At 43.9% G+C, this 14592-nt stretch overlaps 1 protein-coding gene across 1 annotated transcript in view; it reads right to left on the reverse strand.

The window, feature by feature from the left end:
• KMT2A (lysine methyltransferase 2A) overlaps positions 1-14592 on the reverse strand; it is a 555423-nt gene that overhangs the window by 391347 nt on the left and 149484 nt on the right. The window lies entirely within an intron of this gene.

The raw sequence follows: 14592 nt of genomic DNA on the forward strand, positions 1-14592 counted from the left end.
AAGGCGTTTCTGATACTAATTATTAGTGCTTTGGATAGTGTAAGTACGTTTTGTGAAGTGATTTATAAGTGTGTCTTTCATGTGACAATACTACACTTTGGGCTCCCTCTTTTTTGTCTTTCGTTTTTCTACAGAATTTATGCACGCCGAACTGGCTGATAAGCACTTCTCCAGACCTACCTGAAAGAATTCCTGAATTCTAAGAGTTTAATTAACAAGCTGTCAAAGCTAAGTTTTTATGTCCTGATGAAAGAAGAGACCTTGAGAGAGAAGTTCTCTTCTGATAGGGAGCAGCCAATGCGGGCAAAGAGGACATTTTAATAAGGTTTGTGTAGCAAGGGAACCCCAAGTTACCCCATAATGATTTATTCATGCTACTGCTGTAACAATGTCTAACTGAAATCAGCTGATTTCTTCCCCCAATTTGTAGGCTGATCTCTGTTGTGATCACAATCCACACTAGCCAAAGGAAGGAGATCTCTTAGACAAGTGATTGGCGAGTCTGCCACCAAGCCAGGGACTGCTTTGTCTATTGATCCAGTAAGATCCTTTTAAACAGATCCTCATAGTCTCCATTACATTGCCGAAGGAGAAAACAACTGTAGAGGATGAAACCTTGAAAAAAAGACTGCATCTGAAAAAAGCCACCATGAAACTGACAATTTCTATTCCATCAAAGACAGACACATAGACACAGAGTGTATGATCAAACCAAGAAAGGACACTCGAGTTTGATGTGTGAAAGAACTTTTCAACAGATTAATGCGCCAACTATGACTAGGAAGCAGTTAAAGGATCCACTGCTTGCTGATGATGTGAAGGCACCTACACTAGAATGTCCTCTAAGCAGGGTGCAACTGAGATGCTTTGAGCTTGTACAGCCTTCAGTAAGTCTCCCAGCTTCACCTTGGTGAATACCCTAGGAGCTGTGGCAATACCAAATAAAAAAGTGCCACAGAATGGTAATGTCTTTATAGGAAGGCAAACTTTTTGAACTCTATATGGTTAATGTGAAAGGGAAAAGGCAAATAAGCATCTTTGAAGTAGATGGTAGACATATATTTACCCAAATGCACTAAAGGAGGAATAGTGCAAAATAGTCTATCTTGAAAGCTGGAACTTCCAGAAATTTGTTTAGCGTTTTGAGATCCGGAAATATACCCTCTTTCTGTGGAACAGGGGTTAGTTACCCCTTTGATTTTAAATCAGCTAAACAAGCCAAATCTTCAAGGGATCTCGGAGGAACTTGAGAAATCTACCCCTGTGCAGGTTAGGATGGAAGTTATATCTCAGGGTACCAATTGCTTTTTTCAAATACCCAAGGGCCTGCAATAGCCTCTCCAAAGCATGCAGAAATAGTTTCAATCAGCCTCATACCAGAATCTCGTCTGGAGCGGGGGACGCCCCTTTATGCAGACTAGGAAGCGGGAGTAAAATTCTTGGTTTGCTTTGCTTTGGACCAGGCAACGTAAGATTTCCATTAAGCCAGACTCCTGATCTGAGGAAGATCTTATTAATTGGGCCTTGGATTGACAAAAGTAACTAAATTTGCCAGAAGCCCAGCTTTTTCCATTGGAGTGCAGCAATAATTGGATCAAGTCCTGACAGAACCTCCCTGAAAGGGAAATAATAGTCTGCTTTTTGAAACTATAAGAAATTCTGTGCATCAAAAACATAAATTATGCTTACCAGATAATTACCTTTCCTTCTGTATGAGGAGAGTCCACGGCTTCATTCATTACTTGTGGGAATACAGAACCTGGCCACCAGGAGGAGGCAAAGACACCCCAGTCAAAGTCTTAAATACCTCCCCCACTCCCCTCATCCCCCAGTCATTATGCCATGGGAACAAGGAACAGTAGGAGAAACATCAGGGTATAAAGGGTGCCAGAAGAATAAACAAAAATGTAGGTCCGACCAACAAAGAAAAATGGGCGGGGGCCGTGGACTCTCCTCATACAGAAGGAAAGGAAATTATCTGGTAAGCATATTCCATTTCCTTCTTAATATGAGGAGAGTCCACAGCTTCATTCATTACTTGTGGGAAACATATACCCAAGCTCTAGAGGACACTGAATGAAAATGGGAGGGTTAAAGATGCGGACCCTATTCTGAGGGCACCACAGCCTGCAAAACCTTTCTCCCAAAAGCTGCTTCAGCCGAAGCAAAAACGTCAAATTTGTAAAATGTTTAAAAGGTATGTAAGGAGGACCAGGTAGCAGTCCTACAACTCTGCTCCATAGAGGCCTCATTCTTGAAGGCCCAAGATGAAGCCACAGCTTTAGTTGAATGAGCCGTAATCCTCTGAGGAGGCTTATGCCCCGCTGTCTCATATGCTAAGCGAATAATACTCCTCAACCAAAAAGATAAGGAAGTGGAAGAGGCCTTCTGCCCTCTACGCTTCTCAGAATAGACAACAAACAAGGAAGAAGTCTGTCTAAAATCCTTCGTAGCTTGAAGAAAGAATTTCAAAGCTCGAACCACATTCAATTTGTGAAGTAACCGTTCCTTCAAAGAAGAAGGATTAGGACACAAGGAAGGAACCACAATCTCCTGATTGATGTTACGATCAGAAACGACCTTAGGAAGAAAAGCCAACCCAGTACAAAGAACAGCCTAATCAGTATGAAAGGCTAGGTAAGGAGGCTCACATTGCAAGGCCGCCATCTGAGAGACTTTGCGTGCCGAAGCAATAGACAGTAGAAAAAGAACCTTCCAAGACAGTAATTTAATGTCAACTGAATGCATAGGTACAAACGGAGCCCTCTGCAAACCTTTAAGAACTAGATTTAAGCTCCAAGGAGGAGCGGTAGGTCTAAACACAGGCCTGATTCTAGACAGAGCCTGAACAAAGGACTGCACCTCAGGAAGCTTAGCGAGTCTCTTGTGCAATAACACAGATAGAGCAGAAATCTGTCCCTTTAGGGAACTAGCAGAAAGGCCCTTCTCCAAACCATCCTGGAGAAAGAAAAGAATCCTGGATACCTTGACCTTATGCCAGGGGAATCCACGCTCTTCACACCAGAATAAGTCCTCCACACCTTATGATAGATGCGAGTGACCGGCTTTCTAGCTTGAATGAGAGTATCAATCACTCTCTCAGAAAAACCTCTCTTGGCTAGGACTAAGCGTTCAATCTCCACGCAGTCAGCCTCAGAGAATCTAGATTCTGATAAACAAAAAGGACCCTGTTCCAGCAGATCCCTGCAACAAGGTAACCTCCATGGAGGAGATGAGGACATCCCCACCAGGTCCGCCAACCACATCCTTCGTGGCCACGATGGAGCAATTAGAATTGCCGAAGCTTGCTCCTGCTTGATGTGGGCTACTACACGAGGGAGAAGTGACAACGGTGGAAAACGGTGTAAACTAGACTGAACATCCAAGGCACTGCTACTGCATCTATCAGCTCTGCCTGAGGATCCCTGGACCGCGACCCGTATCTGGGTAGCTTGGTATTGAGTCGGGACGCCATGAGATCTATCTCCGGCGTCCCCCATCTGTTGCAAATCTCGGCAAACACCTCGGGATGGAGAGACCATTTCCCTGGATGAAACGATTGTCTGATGAGAAAATCTGCTTCCCAGTTGTCCACACTCGGAATGTGGATCGCTGACAGTGAGCAGTTGTGGGCCTCCGCCAATTCCAGAATCCGAGATACTTCCCTCATTGCTAGGGAGCTCCTCGTTCCCCCCTGATGGTTGATGTAAGCCACCGAGGTTATGTTGTCTTATTGGAATCTGATAAACTGGGATGAACCCAGAAGAGGCAAAGCCTTCAGAGCATTGAAGATCGCTCGAAATTCCCAAATGTTGATAGGGAGGAGAGATTCCTCTCGAAACCACAGGCCCTGTGCCTTGCTGGCACCCCAAACAGCTCCCCATTCTGCTAGACTTGCATCCGTAGTCAAAATCTCCCAAGATGGTGTCAAGAAGAATGTCTCTTGGGACAGGAGATCTGGACAGAGCCACCAAGAGAGTGGTCGTGGTTTCACTGATTCGGCATGCACAGCTGAAGAGGTCTGAAATGGAATCTGGCGAATAGGATGATGTCTATGCTGGACACCATGAGCCCAATTACCTCCATAGAGGGCCTTAAGGAGGTCTGTAGGGCAAGACAATTGGAAGCAATTTTGCAACGTCTCTGGTCTGTAAGAAATATCCTCATAGATATGGAATCTATTATCGTACCCAGGAATTCCACCCTGGTACTGGAAACCAGAGAACTCTTTACCACGTTTATCTTCCATCCATACGATCGAAGAAGAAGAGCTTTTGAATGGTCCTCTGACAGCCAACAGAATGGAGCCTGAACCAGGATATCGTCCAAGTATGACGCTACTGCTATGCATTTGGTTCTCGCCTACGCAAGCAGAGCCCCCAGAACCTTCGTAAAGACTATTGGGGCAGTAGCTAGACCAAATGGAAGTGCAACAAACTGGAAGTACTGGTCCAAAAGCGTGAATCCTAAGAACTTGAAGTGATCCTTGTGTATTGGAACATAAAGGTAAGCATCCTTCAAGTCTATCATAGTCATGAACTGTCCCTCTTAAACTAACAGCAGAATGGACCTTATCGTCTCCATCTTGAACGATGTGACTGATAGGAACTTGTTTAAGCACTTTAGGTCCAGAATCGGGCAAAACGTACCCTCTCCTTCTTTGGGACCACAAAAAGGTTTGAATAGTACCCCAGACCTCTCTCTGCTAGAGGTACCGGCACAATTACTCCCAGGGAGGAGAGATCCCTCACGCACCCTAGAAAAGTTTCTTGCTTTTCTGGTCTTGAAGACAGGTTTGATAAGAGGAATCTGCCCCTGGGTGAATGAGATTTGAAACCTATCCTGTATCCCTGAGCGATGACCTCCAGAACCCAAGGGTCTTGCACGTCCCAAAGCCAAGCCTCCACAATGAGAGTAAGTCTGCCCCTAACACGACCCAGTGACAGATCGGGGGCCGTCCCTTCATGCCGATTTTGCTTCGGCTGGTTTCTTGTTCTACTTGGATTTATTCCAAGACTGAGACGGTTTCCAAGTTTTCTTGGACTGTTCAGGCTTCGCGGAGGGCTGCTGGCGTTGGGATTTATCTGAACGAAAGGGACAAAAATTTGGACCATGTCCTTTAGGTTTATTCTTCTTATCCTGCAGTAGAAAGGCACCTTTGCCCACAGTGACTGTGGATATGATTGAGTCCTGGCCTGGACTAAAAACAATCTTCCCCTTAAATGGGAGGGAAAGTAATCTAGACTTTGAAGTCATGTCCACAGACCAAGACTTCAGCCAGAGTGCCCTACGGGCTAGAACAGAAAACCCTGATGTCTTGGCATTCAGGCGAATAATCTGCATATTTGCATCACAGATAAAAGAATTAGCTACCCTCAAGGTCTTAATTCTTTCCTGGATCTCGTCAAGGGGACCTTCCACCTCGATCATCTCCGATAAAGAGTCGCACCAATAGGTAGCGGCTCAGCCACCACAGCAACCGCCGCTGCCGGTTGAAACAAATAGCCGTTTGCTGAAACATCTTTCTTAACAAAGTTTCTAGCTTTGTATACATGGGCTCCTTAAACGACCAACTATCCTCAAGCGGGATAGTAGTGCGCCTAGCAAACGTGGCGAAAGTGCCATTCACCTTAGGGACGGAACCCCACAACTCCAATTTTGAGTCCGGAACCGGGAACAATTTCTTAAAGGAAGAAGGGGAAAAAGAAGACCCAAGTCTCTCCCATTCATTCTTAATAATATTTGCCATATTTACAAGAACCTGGAAAGTCTGTGGCACCACCCTGTCCTCATAAACCTTATCAAGTTTAGGAATAGAAGGTTCCCCGGGTAATTTAGGTTCTGGAACCTCTAAAGTAGCCAAAACTTCCTTTAACAGAAAGCGTAAGTGTTTGATCCTAAACCTAAAGTTTGGTAACTCCGCAGCCGTAGGTTTAGAGGCAGCAGATTCCGACCCAGAAAGAGCATCCTCTGAAGTATCAGAGGAGTCCTCATCAGCGGATAATCTTGTATCAGATAAATCCAACAAGTTGGTAGATGACCCCTGGAAAGGATAGCAATATCTGACCTTTCGCTTGCATTTAGCAGGGCGAGGTAAAGCACTGAAGGCCACAGACACTGCTGTTTGTAGCCTGGCGATAAAAGGGCCCCTCCCGAAGAAGGATTAGCAGTGCAATGGGAAGCTGCATTTGTAATAGGAGATGAATGCAGGGAACGCACCTCACGGGACGGAGACCCTTCAGAGGTGGACGGCTCAGTGGTACTAAACATCTTGGTTTTCTTAGATATAAGTACTTTATCAAGGCATGTGGAACATAATTGAGCAAGTGGGTATACCGTAGCCTCCTCACAATAAAAGCAGGTATTAGATTTAGGTAAAGAGGGAGTACCCTCTAACGCAGTGCTTGACAAATCTGTTTAAAAATTAGTAGCCAGTAAGAATATTTAGGAGCCAGGCATATTTTTAGGAGCTAGCCAGATGGATTTGTATATAGATATATGGAAAATAACCCAAAAACTTAGAGGAGCCAGGGGTAAAATTCTAGGAGCCAGTGGCTCCCAGACTCCTGGGTTTGTCGAGCCCTGCTCTAACTTATCAGAGTCCTCCATAGCTCGCACTTTTAAGATGGACTATAGAAAAAGATAAATTATACCCCCAATGGGTGGGGCACTCACCACCTCCTATGACCCAGGCCCCACAGAGAAACTGCTTCTTCTCCTGTAAACCACACAGTCAGGAAAGAGGAAATCAGTGTGACCACACCCGATAACGTGGTGTGCCATCCAGGACCGCCCCTGCTCCTGGAAGAAGCTTGCCAAACCCAACAGGCCGCGCAGCTATTCAAAACTAAAGTCAAACCTGAATACCTGAATGTTCCAACATCTGCCCGAGCCTCATCTCACACGTCGCAGCATAAAACATAATAAAGCAAATTATGCGTAAATCCCCCCTGTTCAATAATCCCCTTTCCGGAGATATTAACCTTTGTTTCTATACAGATAAAAGTAGTCACACTGTGACCCTGTCTTCTTGCGTTATCATATGAGTATAAAATGAAACGATCTTACCCGAATCACCGCCGTGGAACAGACACACAGCCTCTCAAGTTTGACAGTCTTGCAGCATCGCTCCTGACATGGACTTGAGTGATAGAAGCAGGCAGTGAAACTCGTCAACACTGATTGCTTAGGAGCTGTTAATACAAGTCTGAATGGTTTCTCAGAAAGACTCTCCCTTCATCTCCAGACCATAACATTCGTCAATGCTCTCACTGAGAGGCTGACAAGACTACTTAAAACTCCAGTCCCATACTGAAGGGTACTAGCCCCATAAGGAACTACTCTGTATCTTCTGACAATTCTTTGCCATCCTTCTGTGACGAAAGGCAAAGAATGACTGGGGAATGAGGGAAGTGGGGGAGGTATTTAAGCCTTTGGCTGGGGTGTATTTGCCTCCTCCTGGTGGCCAGGTTCTGTATTTCCACAAGTAATAAATGAAGCCGTGGACTCTCCTCATATTAAAAAGGAAATCCAATGTGAGCAAAATGTTACTTATCAACAGACACTCATCTACAAGTAAAGTAGAAAGCCAAACCAGTACTGAAGCATATCAACAGATGTTATGGAATAGGAGTATATTGTAAATCCATAAGAGAAGGCAAAATACAAGTCCCTGCGACCACTATGGAACGTTTGTGACAACATTTCCCATGAGGTGATAAAGAGTCGCAAACCATACCCCAAAATACATTCCTCTGAGAAACACTGTACTCTGAGGGGAAAACTGGCCTCAGCATAGACTAAAAGTCCATCTGCCAGAAGAATTAAATGCACATCTTCATTCTTCTATCACCTTTTTTGGATTTGGAACCTCACCACCTGTATGAAATAAAACCTTTTTTCCCATATGTTCTTGAAGTTGGGAAGCCACCCTCCTAAAGACACCTGGAAAGGCGCAACTTCATTGTTTCCTATTTTGACAAAAAGTTGCTGACCTGCCCCTGCCTTTATCTCTTGTCGGTAATTGCATCTTCCAATCTGGAAGGCGAACAGAATCCTTCCTAAAAGAGGCCTTCAAATTTGTATATGGATTTTTCTGTCAGTGAGCATACGAAGGTTACATTTAAAATCTGGGAGCCTGAGGAAGAAAATGACTCTTACCTCCTGAACCTTTAGCAATCAAGGAGTCAAGCTCTTTGCCAAATAACATGCTACCTTCAAATGGAAGACTCAAATTAATCTTGCAACTTGGATCAGTTTCCCAATGACGAAGCAAGAGCACTCTTCTCACTAGATTATCTGCATTGATTGGCGGTTAAACACCTTAGAAGCAGCAGACAACAAAAAGAAAGGACTTTCTTTAAATAGTAAGCAAAAGGCATAAAATATCCTGTGAAGTAGACAAACTTTGCACAATATTAGAGGATCAACTATCTGTAGCTTTAAATACAGAAATTAAAGCCAAAAGTGGATGCAAAAGAGCTCCCTCTGTTGCAATTAAAGATTTTTAAGGTTAAATTCAATTTTTGTATCAATTACATCTCTAAAAGCTCCAGTAGCATCTATGGGAAAAAGCACCTTCATAGTTAATCTAGAGATTGCAGCGTCAATTTTAGGTGGGGAGTAAATTGACAATGAAGTGACTTAGGCAGAGAAATACATTTAAATATTTTTTCAGAGACATTAAACTGTTTATCATAGAGAATTCCTCCAAATATATTCCCTTAATAGAAACTTTCTACACCAGGGGTCTCAAAGTACCGGCCCGCGGGTCATTTCAGGCCCACAAACCGGTTAAAATGTGGCCCTCCACTTTCTCTCCATAACTGAGAGCTGTGGGCTGATTAACGTAATGCCGGGAGCGTGAGGAGCTCCAGCTCCAGGCCCAGGCCTCTATATAAGCCCGAGTGTGCAGCACGCCAAAATTGGCGCCATAGCTGTTTGTGAGTGTGGCAGCAGAGGAGCCAAGCAAGCGAGTAAGATTGTTCAGCCCAGAGCTTGTGTTTGGCAGTGACAAGGGAACCCAGGACTTCACTGGGGGAGTGTAGTGTAACTATCAGTGAGACTGTGGGGCAACCTGAGTATAAGCAGGCAGCAGCCGAGACAATTAGGCGCAGCAGCAGAGGAGGACAAGCAATGGTGTTGAGCATGGTATGTTCAAAGTATAGTTGCCTTATATTGAGTTTTATTTTGTGTATATCTAAGAGAGGGGCTGTATAGCTTGCTTTGTTTTAAATACTGCCATGCCATAATGTGTGTGTGTGTGTGGGGGGGGGGGGGGGTCCGTGTGTGTGTGTTTGTGTGGGTCTGTGTTTGTGTGTATGTGTGTGGGTGTGTTTTGCGTGGGTATCTGTGTGTGTATGTGTGGGTCTGTATGTTTGCAGGTCTATGTGTGTGTGTGTGTGGGGGGGGTCTGTGTATGTGTGGATCTGTGTGTGTGTCTGGGTATGTGTGGGTCTGTGTGTGTGGGTGTGTGTCTGGGTATGTGTGGGTCTGTGTGTGTGGGTGTGTGGGGTGGTTCTGTGTATGTGGGTCTGTGTGTGTTTGTGTGGGTGGGTGCGGGTCTGTGTGGGTCTGGGTGCGTATGTAATGATTACACATGACACAAAGCCATCACTGATAGTATCTGTTTAACAGAGCATTCAGGATATATATATAAATATATATATATATATATAGATGATAGATAGTTTAATTTTGTTTGTATTGGAAGCGGCCCCCATGGGAGAAGAAAATTTGACCAGTGGCCCCCAAGGTAATTTGAGTTTGAGACCCCTGCTCTACACAGACGATTGTTGTTCTTCAATACCTAAAGTCTCTGATGTATTTAATAAAGTCACATAATGTAGCATTATCAAAACAACAGAGTCATCTGAGTGAATAGAAGAGATTTTGCCCTTAGAGTCAGTGTTAGGAGGCTGAACACCCTCAGAACCACGTTCACTAGAAAATGTGGCTGCAGCAAAACTTCCACCCGAAAGGTGGAAAAAGCAGTTTTAACATATTTTCTTATCTTGCCATCACAAAACACAGGTAGGCTTGGGCTGAGGCTCAGGACTTTAAAATAAATAGAAAGAACAATCTTATAAATAAATGACCATAAAAAATCACTTAAAGCAATGACAAGAACAATTAAAAGGGAATAACATACCTTTTATGAACAAACAAAGCTTCCGCAGGGTAAGTATCAGATATGGGCTCCATGAAAAAAATTACAAGATTAATATTCTGAAAAGTGTAACAGCACAATAGGCAGAACGCCTAGGACTCACGTTGGGAACAAGTAACTCTGCAGAAGTGATTGGTGCGTTGCATAAAAACAGACAATAGCGCCCTGATTAGGCCAACCCTATGTGAGCTCCAGGAAGATCCTCAGATGGAACCCCAGTAAGATCACATCAAGCAACATCATGGAACATGGCAACTCACATCGAAGCCTCACTCAGCCACTTCCTACCTGCCAGATTACCACACTGGATCAATATTGTTATCACTCCCTTAAAAGTGAGTACTCCAACACGGTCACTGCCTAGAAACACTGAGGGGGTCTCCTAGTCCTGTCAACCTGAAGGCTGGACATAACTAGTAGGAGAAAGAGGGATAGGTCTAGATTACCTTTATAGGTAATCAGGGGAGTGGTTGATTTTGTCCACGCCGTTGAGAGAGGGCTTCTTACTGGTAAGCATTACCAGGGAGGGCTAATATATTTACATTTACTAAATATTTTTGCTACCATTTAATGCTTAAAGTGACATAATACTTATATGCTAAATAACTTGAAACTGATGCAGTATAACTGTAAAAAGCTGAAAATATCACCTGAGCATCTCTATGTAAAAAATGAAGATATTTTACCTCACAACTTCCTCAGCTCAGCAGAGTAAGTTCTGTGTAAAAAGTTATCTTTCAGTTATTTCCCAGCTGCAGGTAAAAAAAATAATAATTTAAAAATGAAGAAATGAACAGCAGCCAATCAGCATCAACAGTGCTGAGGTCATGAACTCTTTTACTGTGATCTCATGAGATTTCATTGTAAACTTCCTTAAGCTGAATAGGGAAATAAGATGAGAGTGCACGTAAGCTCGCTCCTTCCGCTGTCCCGGGACAGACATACTGATTTGTTGCTTAGAAGTCCTTTAGAATGGGATGTGGCTACTGAGAAACTTTTGAGGTAAAATATCTTTCTTTTTTACATAGAGATGTTCAGGTGATATTTTCTAGTGAGCTTTTTACAGCTATACTGCATCACTTTCAAGTGTTCAAACATTTGGGTATTATAGCCCTTTAAGGCACATGCAAACCCCTAACCTACCTAAGTAGTATCTTAAAGGGACACTGAACCTAATTTTTTTCATTCGTGATTCAGACAGAGCATGCAGTTTTTAGTAACATTCTAATTTACTCCTATTATCAATTTTTCTTCATTCTCTTGGTATGTTTATTTGAAAAGCAAGAATGTAAGTTTAGATGCCGGCCCATTTTTGGTGAACAACCTGGGTTGTCCTTGCTGATTGGACAGCATCAATAAACAAGTGCTGTCCATGGTTCTGAAACAACAATTTGCTGGCTCCTTCGCATAGACGCCTTCTTTTTTAAATAAAGATAGCAAGAGAACAAAGAACAATTGATAATAGAAGTAAATTAGAAAGTTGCTTAAAAACATAATTTATGCTTACCTGATAAATTCCTTTCTCCTGTAGTGTGATCAGTCCACGGGTCATCATTACTTCTGGGATATTACTCCTCCCCAACAGGAAGTGCAAGAGGATTCACCCAGCAGAGCTGCCATATAGCTCCTCCCCTCTACGTCACTCCCAGTCATTCGACCAAGGACCAACGAGAAAGGAGAAGCCAAAGGGTGAAGTGGTGACTGGAGTATAATTTAAAAAATATTTACCTGCCGTAAAAAACAGGGCGGGCCGTGGACTGATCACACTACAGGAGAAAGGAATTTATCAGGTAAGCATAAATTATGTTTTCTCCTGTTAAGTGTGATCAGTCCACGGGTCATCATTACTTCTGGGATACCAATACCAAAGCAAAAGTACACGGATGACGGGAGGGATAGGCAGGCTCTTTATACAGAAGGAACCACTGCCTGAAGGACCTTTCTCCCAAAAATAGCCTCCGAGGAAGCAAAAGTGTCAAATTTGTAAAATTTGGAAAAAGTATGAAGCGAAGACCAAGTTGCAGCCTTGCAAATCTGTTCAACAGAGGCCTCATTCTTAAAGGCCCAAGTGGAAGCCACAGCTCTAGTGGAATGAGCTGTAATTCTTTCAGGAGGCTGCTGTCCAGCAGTCTCATAAGCTAAACGAATTATGCTACGAAGCCAAAAAGAAAGAGAGGTAGCAGAAGCCTTTTGACCTCTCCTCTGACCAGAGTAAACGACAAACAGGGAAGACGTTTGTCGAAATTCTTTAGTTGCCTGTAAGTAAAATTTTAGGGCACGAACTACATCCAGATTGTGCAGAAGACGTTCCTTCTTCGAAGAAGGATTTGGACACAAGGATGGAACAACAATCTCTTGATTGATATTCCTGTTAGTGACTACCTTAGGTAAGAACCCAGGTTTAGTACGCAGAACTACCTTATCCGAATGAAAAATCAAATAAGGAGAATCACAATGTAAGGCTGATAACTCAGAGACTCTTCGAGCCGAGGAAATAGCCATTAAAAATAGAACTTTCCAAGATAACAACTTTATATCAATGGAATGAAGGGGTTCAAACGGAACGCCCTGTAAAACGTTAAGAACAAGGTTTAAACTCCATGGCGGAGCAACAGTTTTAAACACAGGCTTAATCCTGGCCAAAGCCTGACAAAAAGCCTGAACGTCTGGAACTTCTGACAGACGTTTGTGCAACAGAATGGACAGAGCTGAGATCTGTCCCTTTAAGGAACTAGCAGATAAACCCTTTTCTAAACCTTCTTGTAGAAAAGACAATATCCTAGGAATCCTAACCTTACTCCAAGAGTAACCTTTGGATTCGCACCAATATAGGTATTTACGCCATATCTTATGGTAAATCTTTCTGGTAACAGGCTTCCTAGCCTGTATTAAGGTATCAATAACTGACTCAGAAAAACCACGTTTTGATAAAATCAAGCGTTCAATTTCCAAGCAGTCAGCTTCAGAGAAGTTAGATTTTGATGTTTGAAAGGACCCTGTATCAGAAGGTCCTGTTTCAGAGGTAGAGACCAAGGTGGACAGGATGACATGTCCACCAGGTCTGCATACCAAGTCCTGCGTGGCCATGCAGGAGCTATTAGAATAACTGATGCTCTCTCCTGCTTGATTCTGGCAATCAATCGAGGAAGCATCGGGAAGGGTGGAAACACATAAGCCATCCTGAAGGTCCAAGGTGCTGTCAAGGCATCTATCAGGACCGCTCCCGGATCCCTGGATCTGGACCCGTAACGAGGAAGCTTGGCGTTCTGTCGAGACGCCATGAGATCTATCTCTGGTTTGCCCCAATGACGAAGTATTTGGGCAAAGACCTCCGGATGAAGTTCCCACTCCCCCGGATGAAAAGTCTGACGACTTAAAAAATCCGCCTCCCAGTTCTCCACTCCCGGGATGTGGATTGCTGACAGGTGGCAAGAGTGAGACTCTGCCCAGCGAATTATCTTTGATACTTCCATCATTGCTAGGGAGCTTCTTGTCCCTCCCTGATGGTTGATGTAAGCTACAGTCGTGATGTTGTCCGACTGAAACCTGATGAACCCCCGAGTTGTCAACTGGGGCCAAGCCAGGAGGGCATTGAGAACTGCTCTCAATTCCAGAATGTTTATTGGTAGGAGACTCTCCTCCTGACTCCATTGTCCCTGAGCCTTCAGAGAATTCCAGACGGCGCCCCAACCTAGAAGGCTGGCGTCTGTTGTTACAATTGTCCAGTCTGGCCTGCTGAATGGCATCCCCCTGGACAGATGTGGCCGAGAAAGCCACCATAGAAGAGAATTTCTGGTCTCTTGATCCAGATTCAGAGAAGGGGACAAGTCTGAGTAATCCCCATTCCACTGACTTAGCATGCACAATTGCAGTGGTCTGAGGTGTAGGCGTGCAAAGGGTACTATGTCCATTGCCGCTACCATTAAGCCGATTACCTCCATGCATTGAGCCACTGACGGGTGTTGAATGGAATGAAGGACGCGGCATGCACTTTGAAGTTTTGTTAACCTGTCTTCTGTCAGGTAAATTTTCATTTCTACAGAATCTATAAGAGTCCCCAGGAAGGGAACTCTTGTGAGTGGAAAGAGAGAACTTTTCTTTTCGTTCACCTTCCATCCATGCGACCTTAGAAATGCCAGTACTAACTCTGTATGAGACTTGGCAGTTTGAAAGCTTGAAGCTTGTATCAGAATGTCGTCTAGGTACGGAGCTACCGAAATTCCTCGCGGTCTTAGTACCGCCCGAAGAGCACACAGAACCTTTGTGAAGATTCTTGGAGCTGTAGCCAATCCGAATGGAAGAGCTACAAACTGGTAATGCCTGTCTAGGAAGGCAAACCTTAGATACCGGTAATGATCCTTGTGAATCGGTATGTGAAGGTAAGCATCTTTTAAATCCACTGTGGTCATGTACTGACCCTTTTG

Source organism: Bombina bombina, chromosome 8 (genome assembly GCF_027579735.1).
Source record: "Bombina bombina isolate aBomBom1 chromosome 8, aBomBom1.pri, whole genome shotgun sequence".
NCBI lineage: Eukaryota > Metazoa > Chordata > Amphibia > Anura > Bombinatoridae > Bombina > Bombina bombina.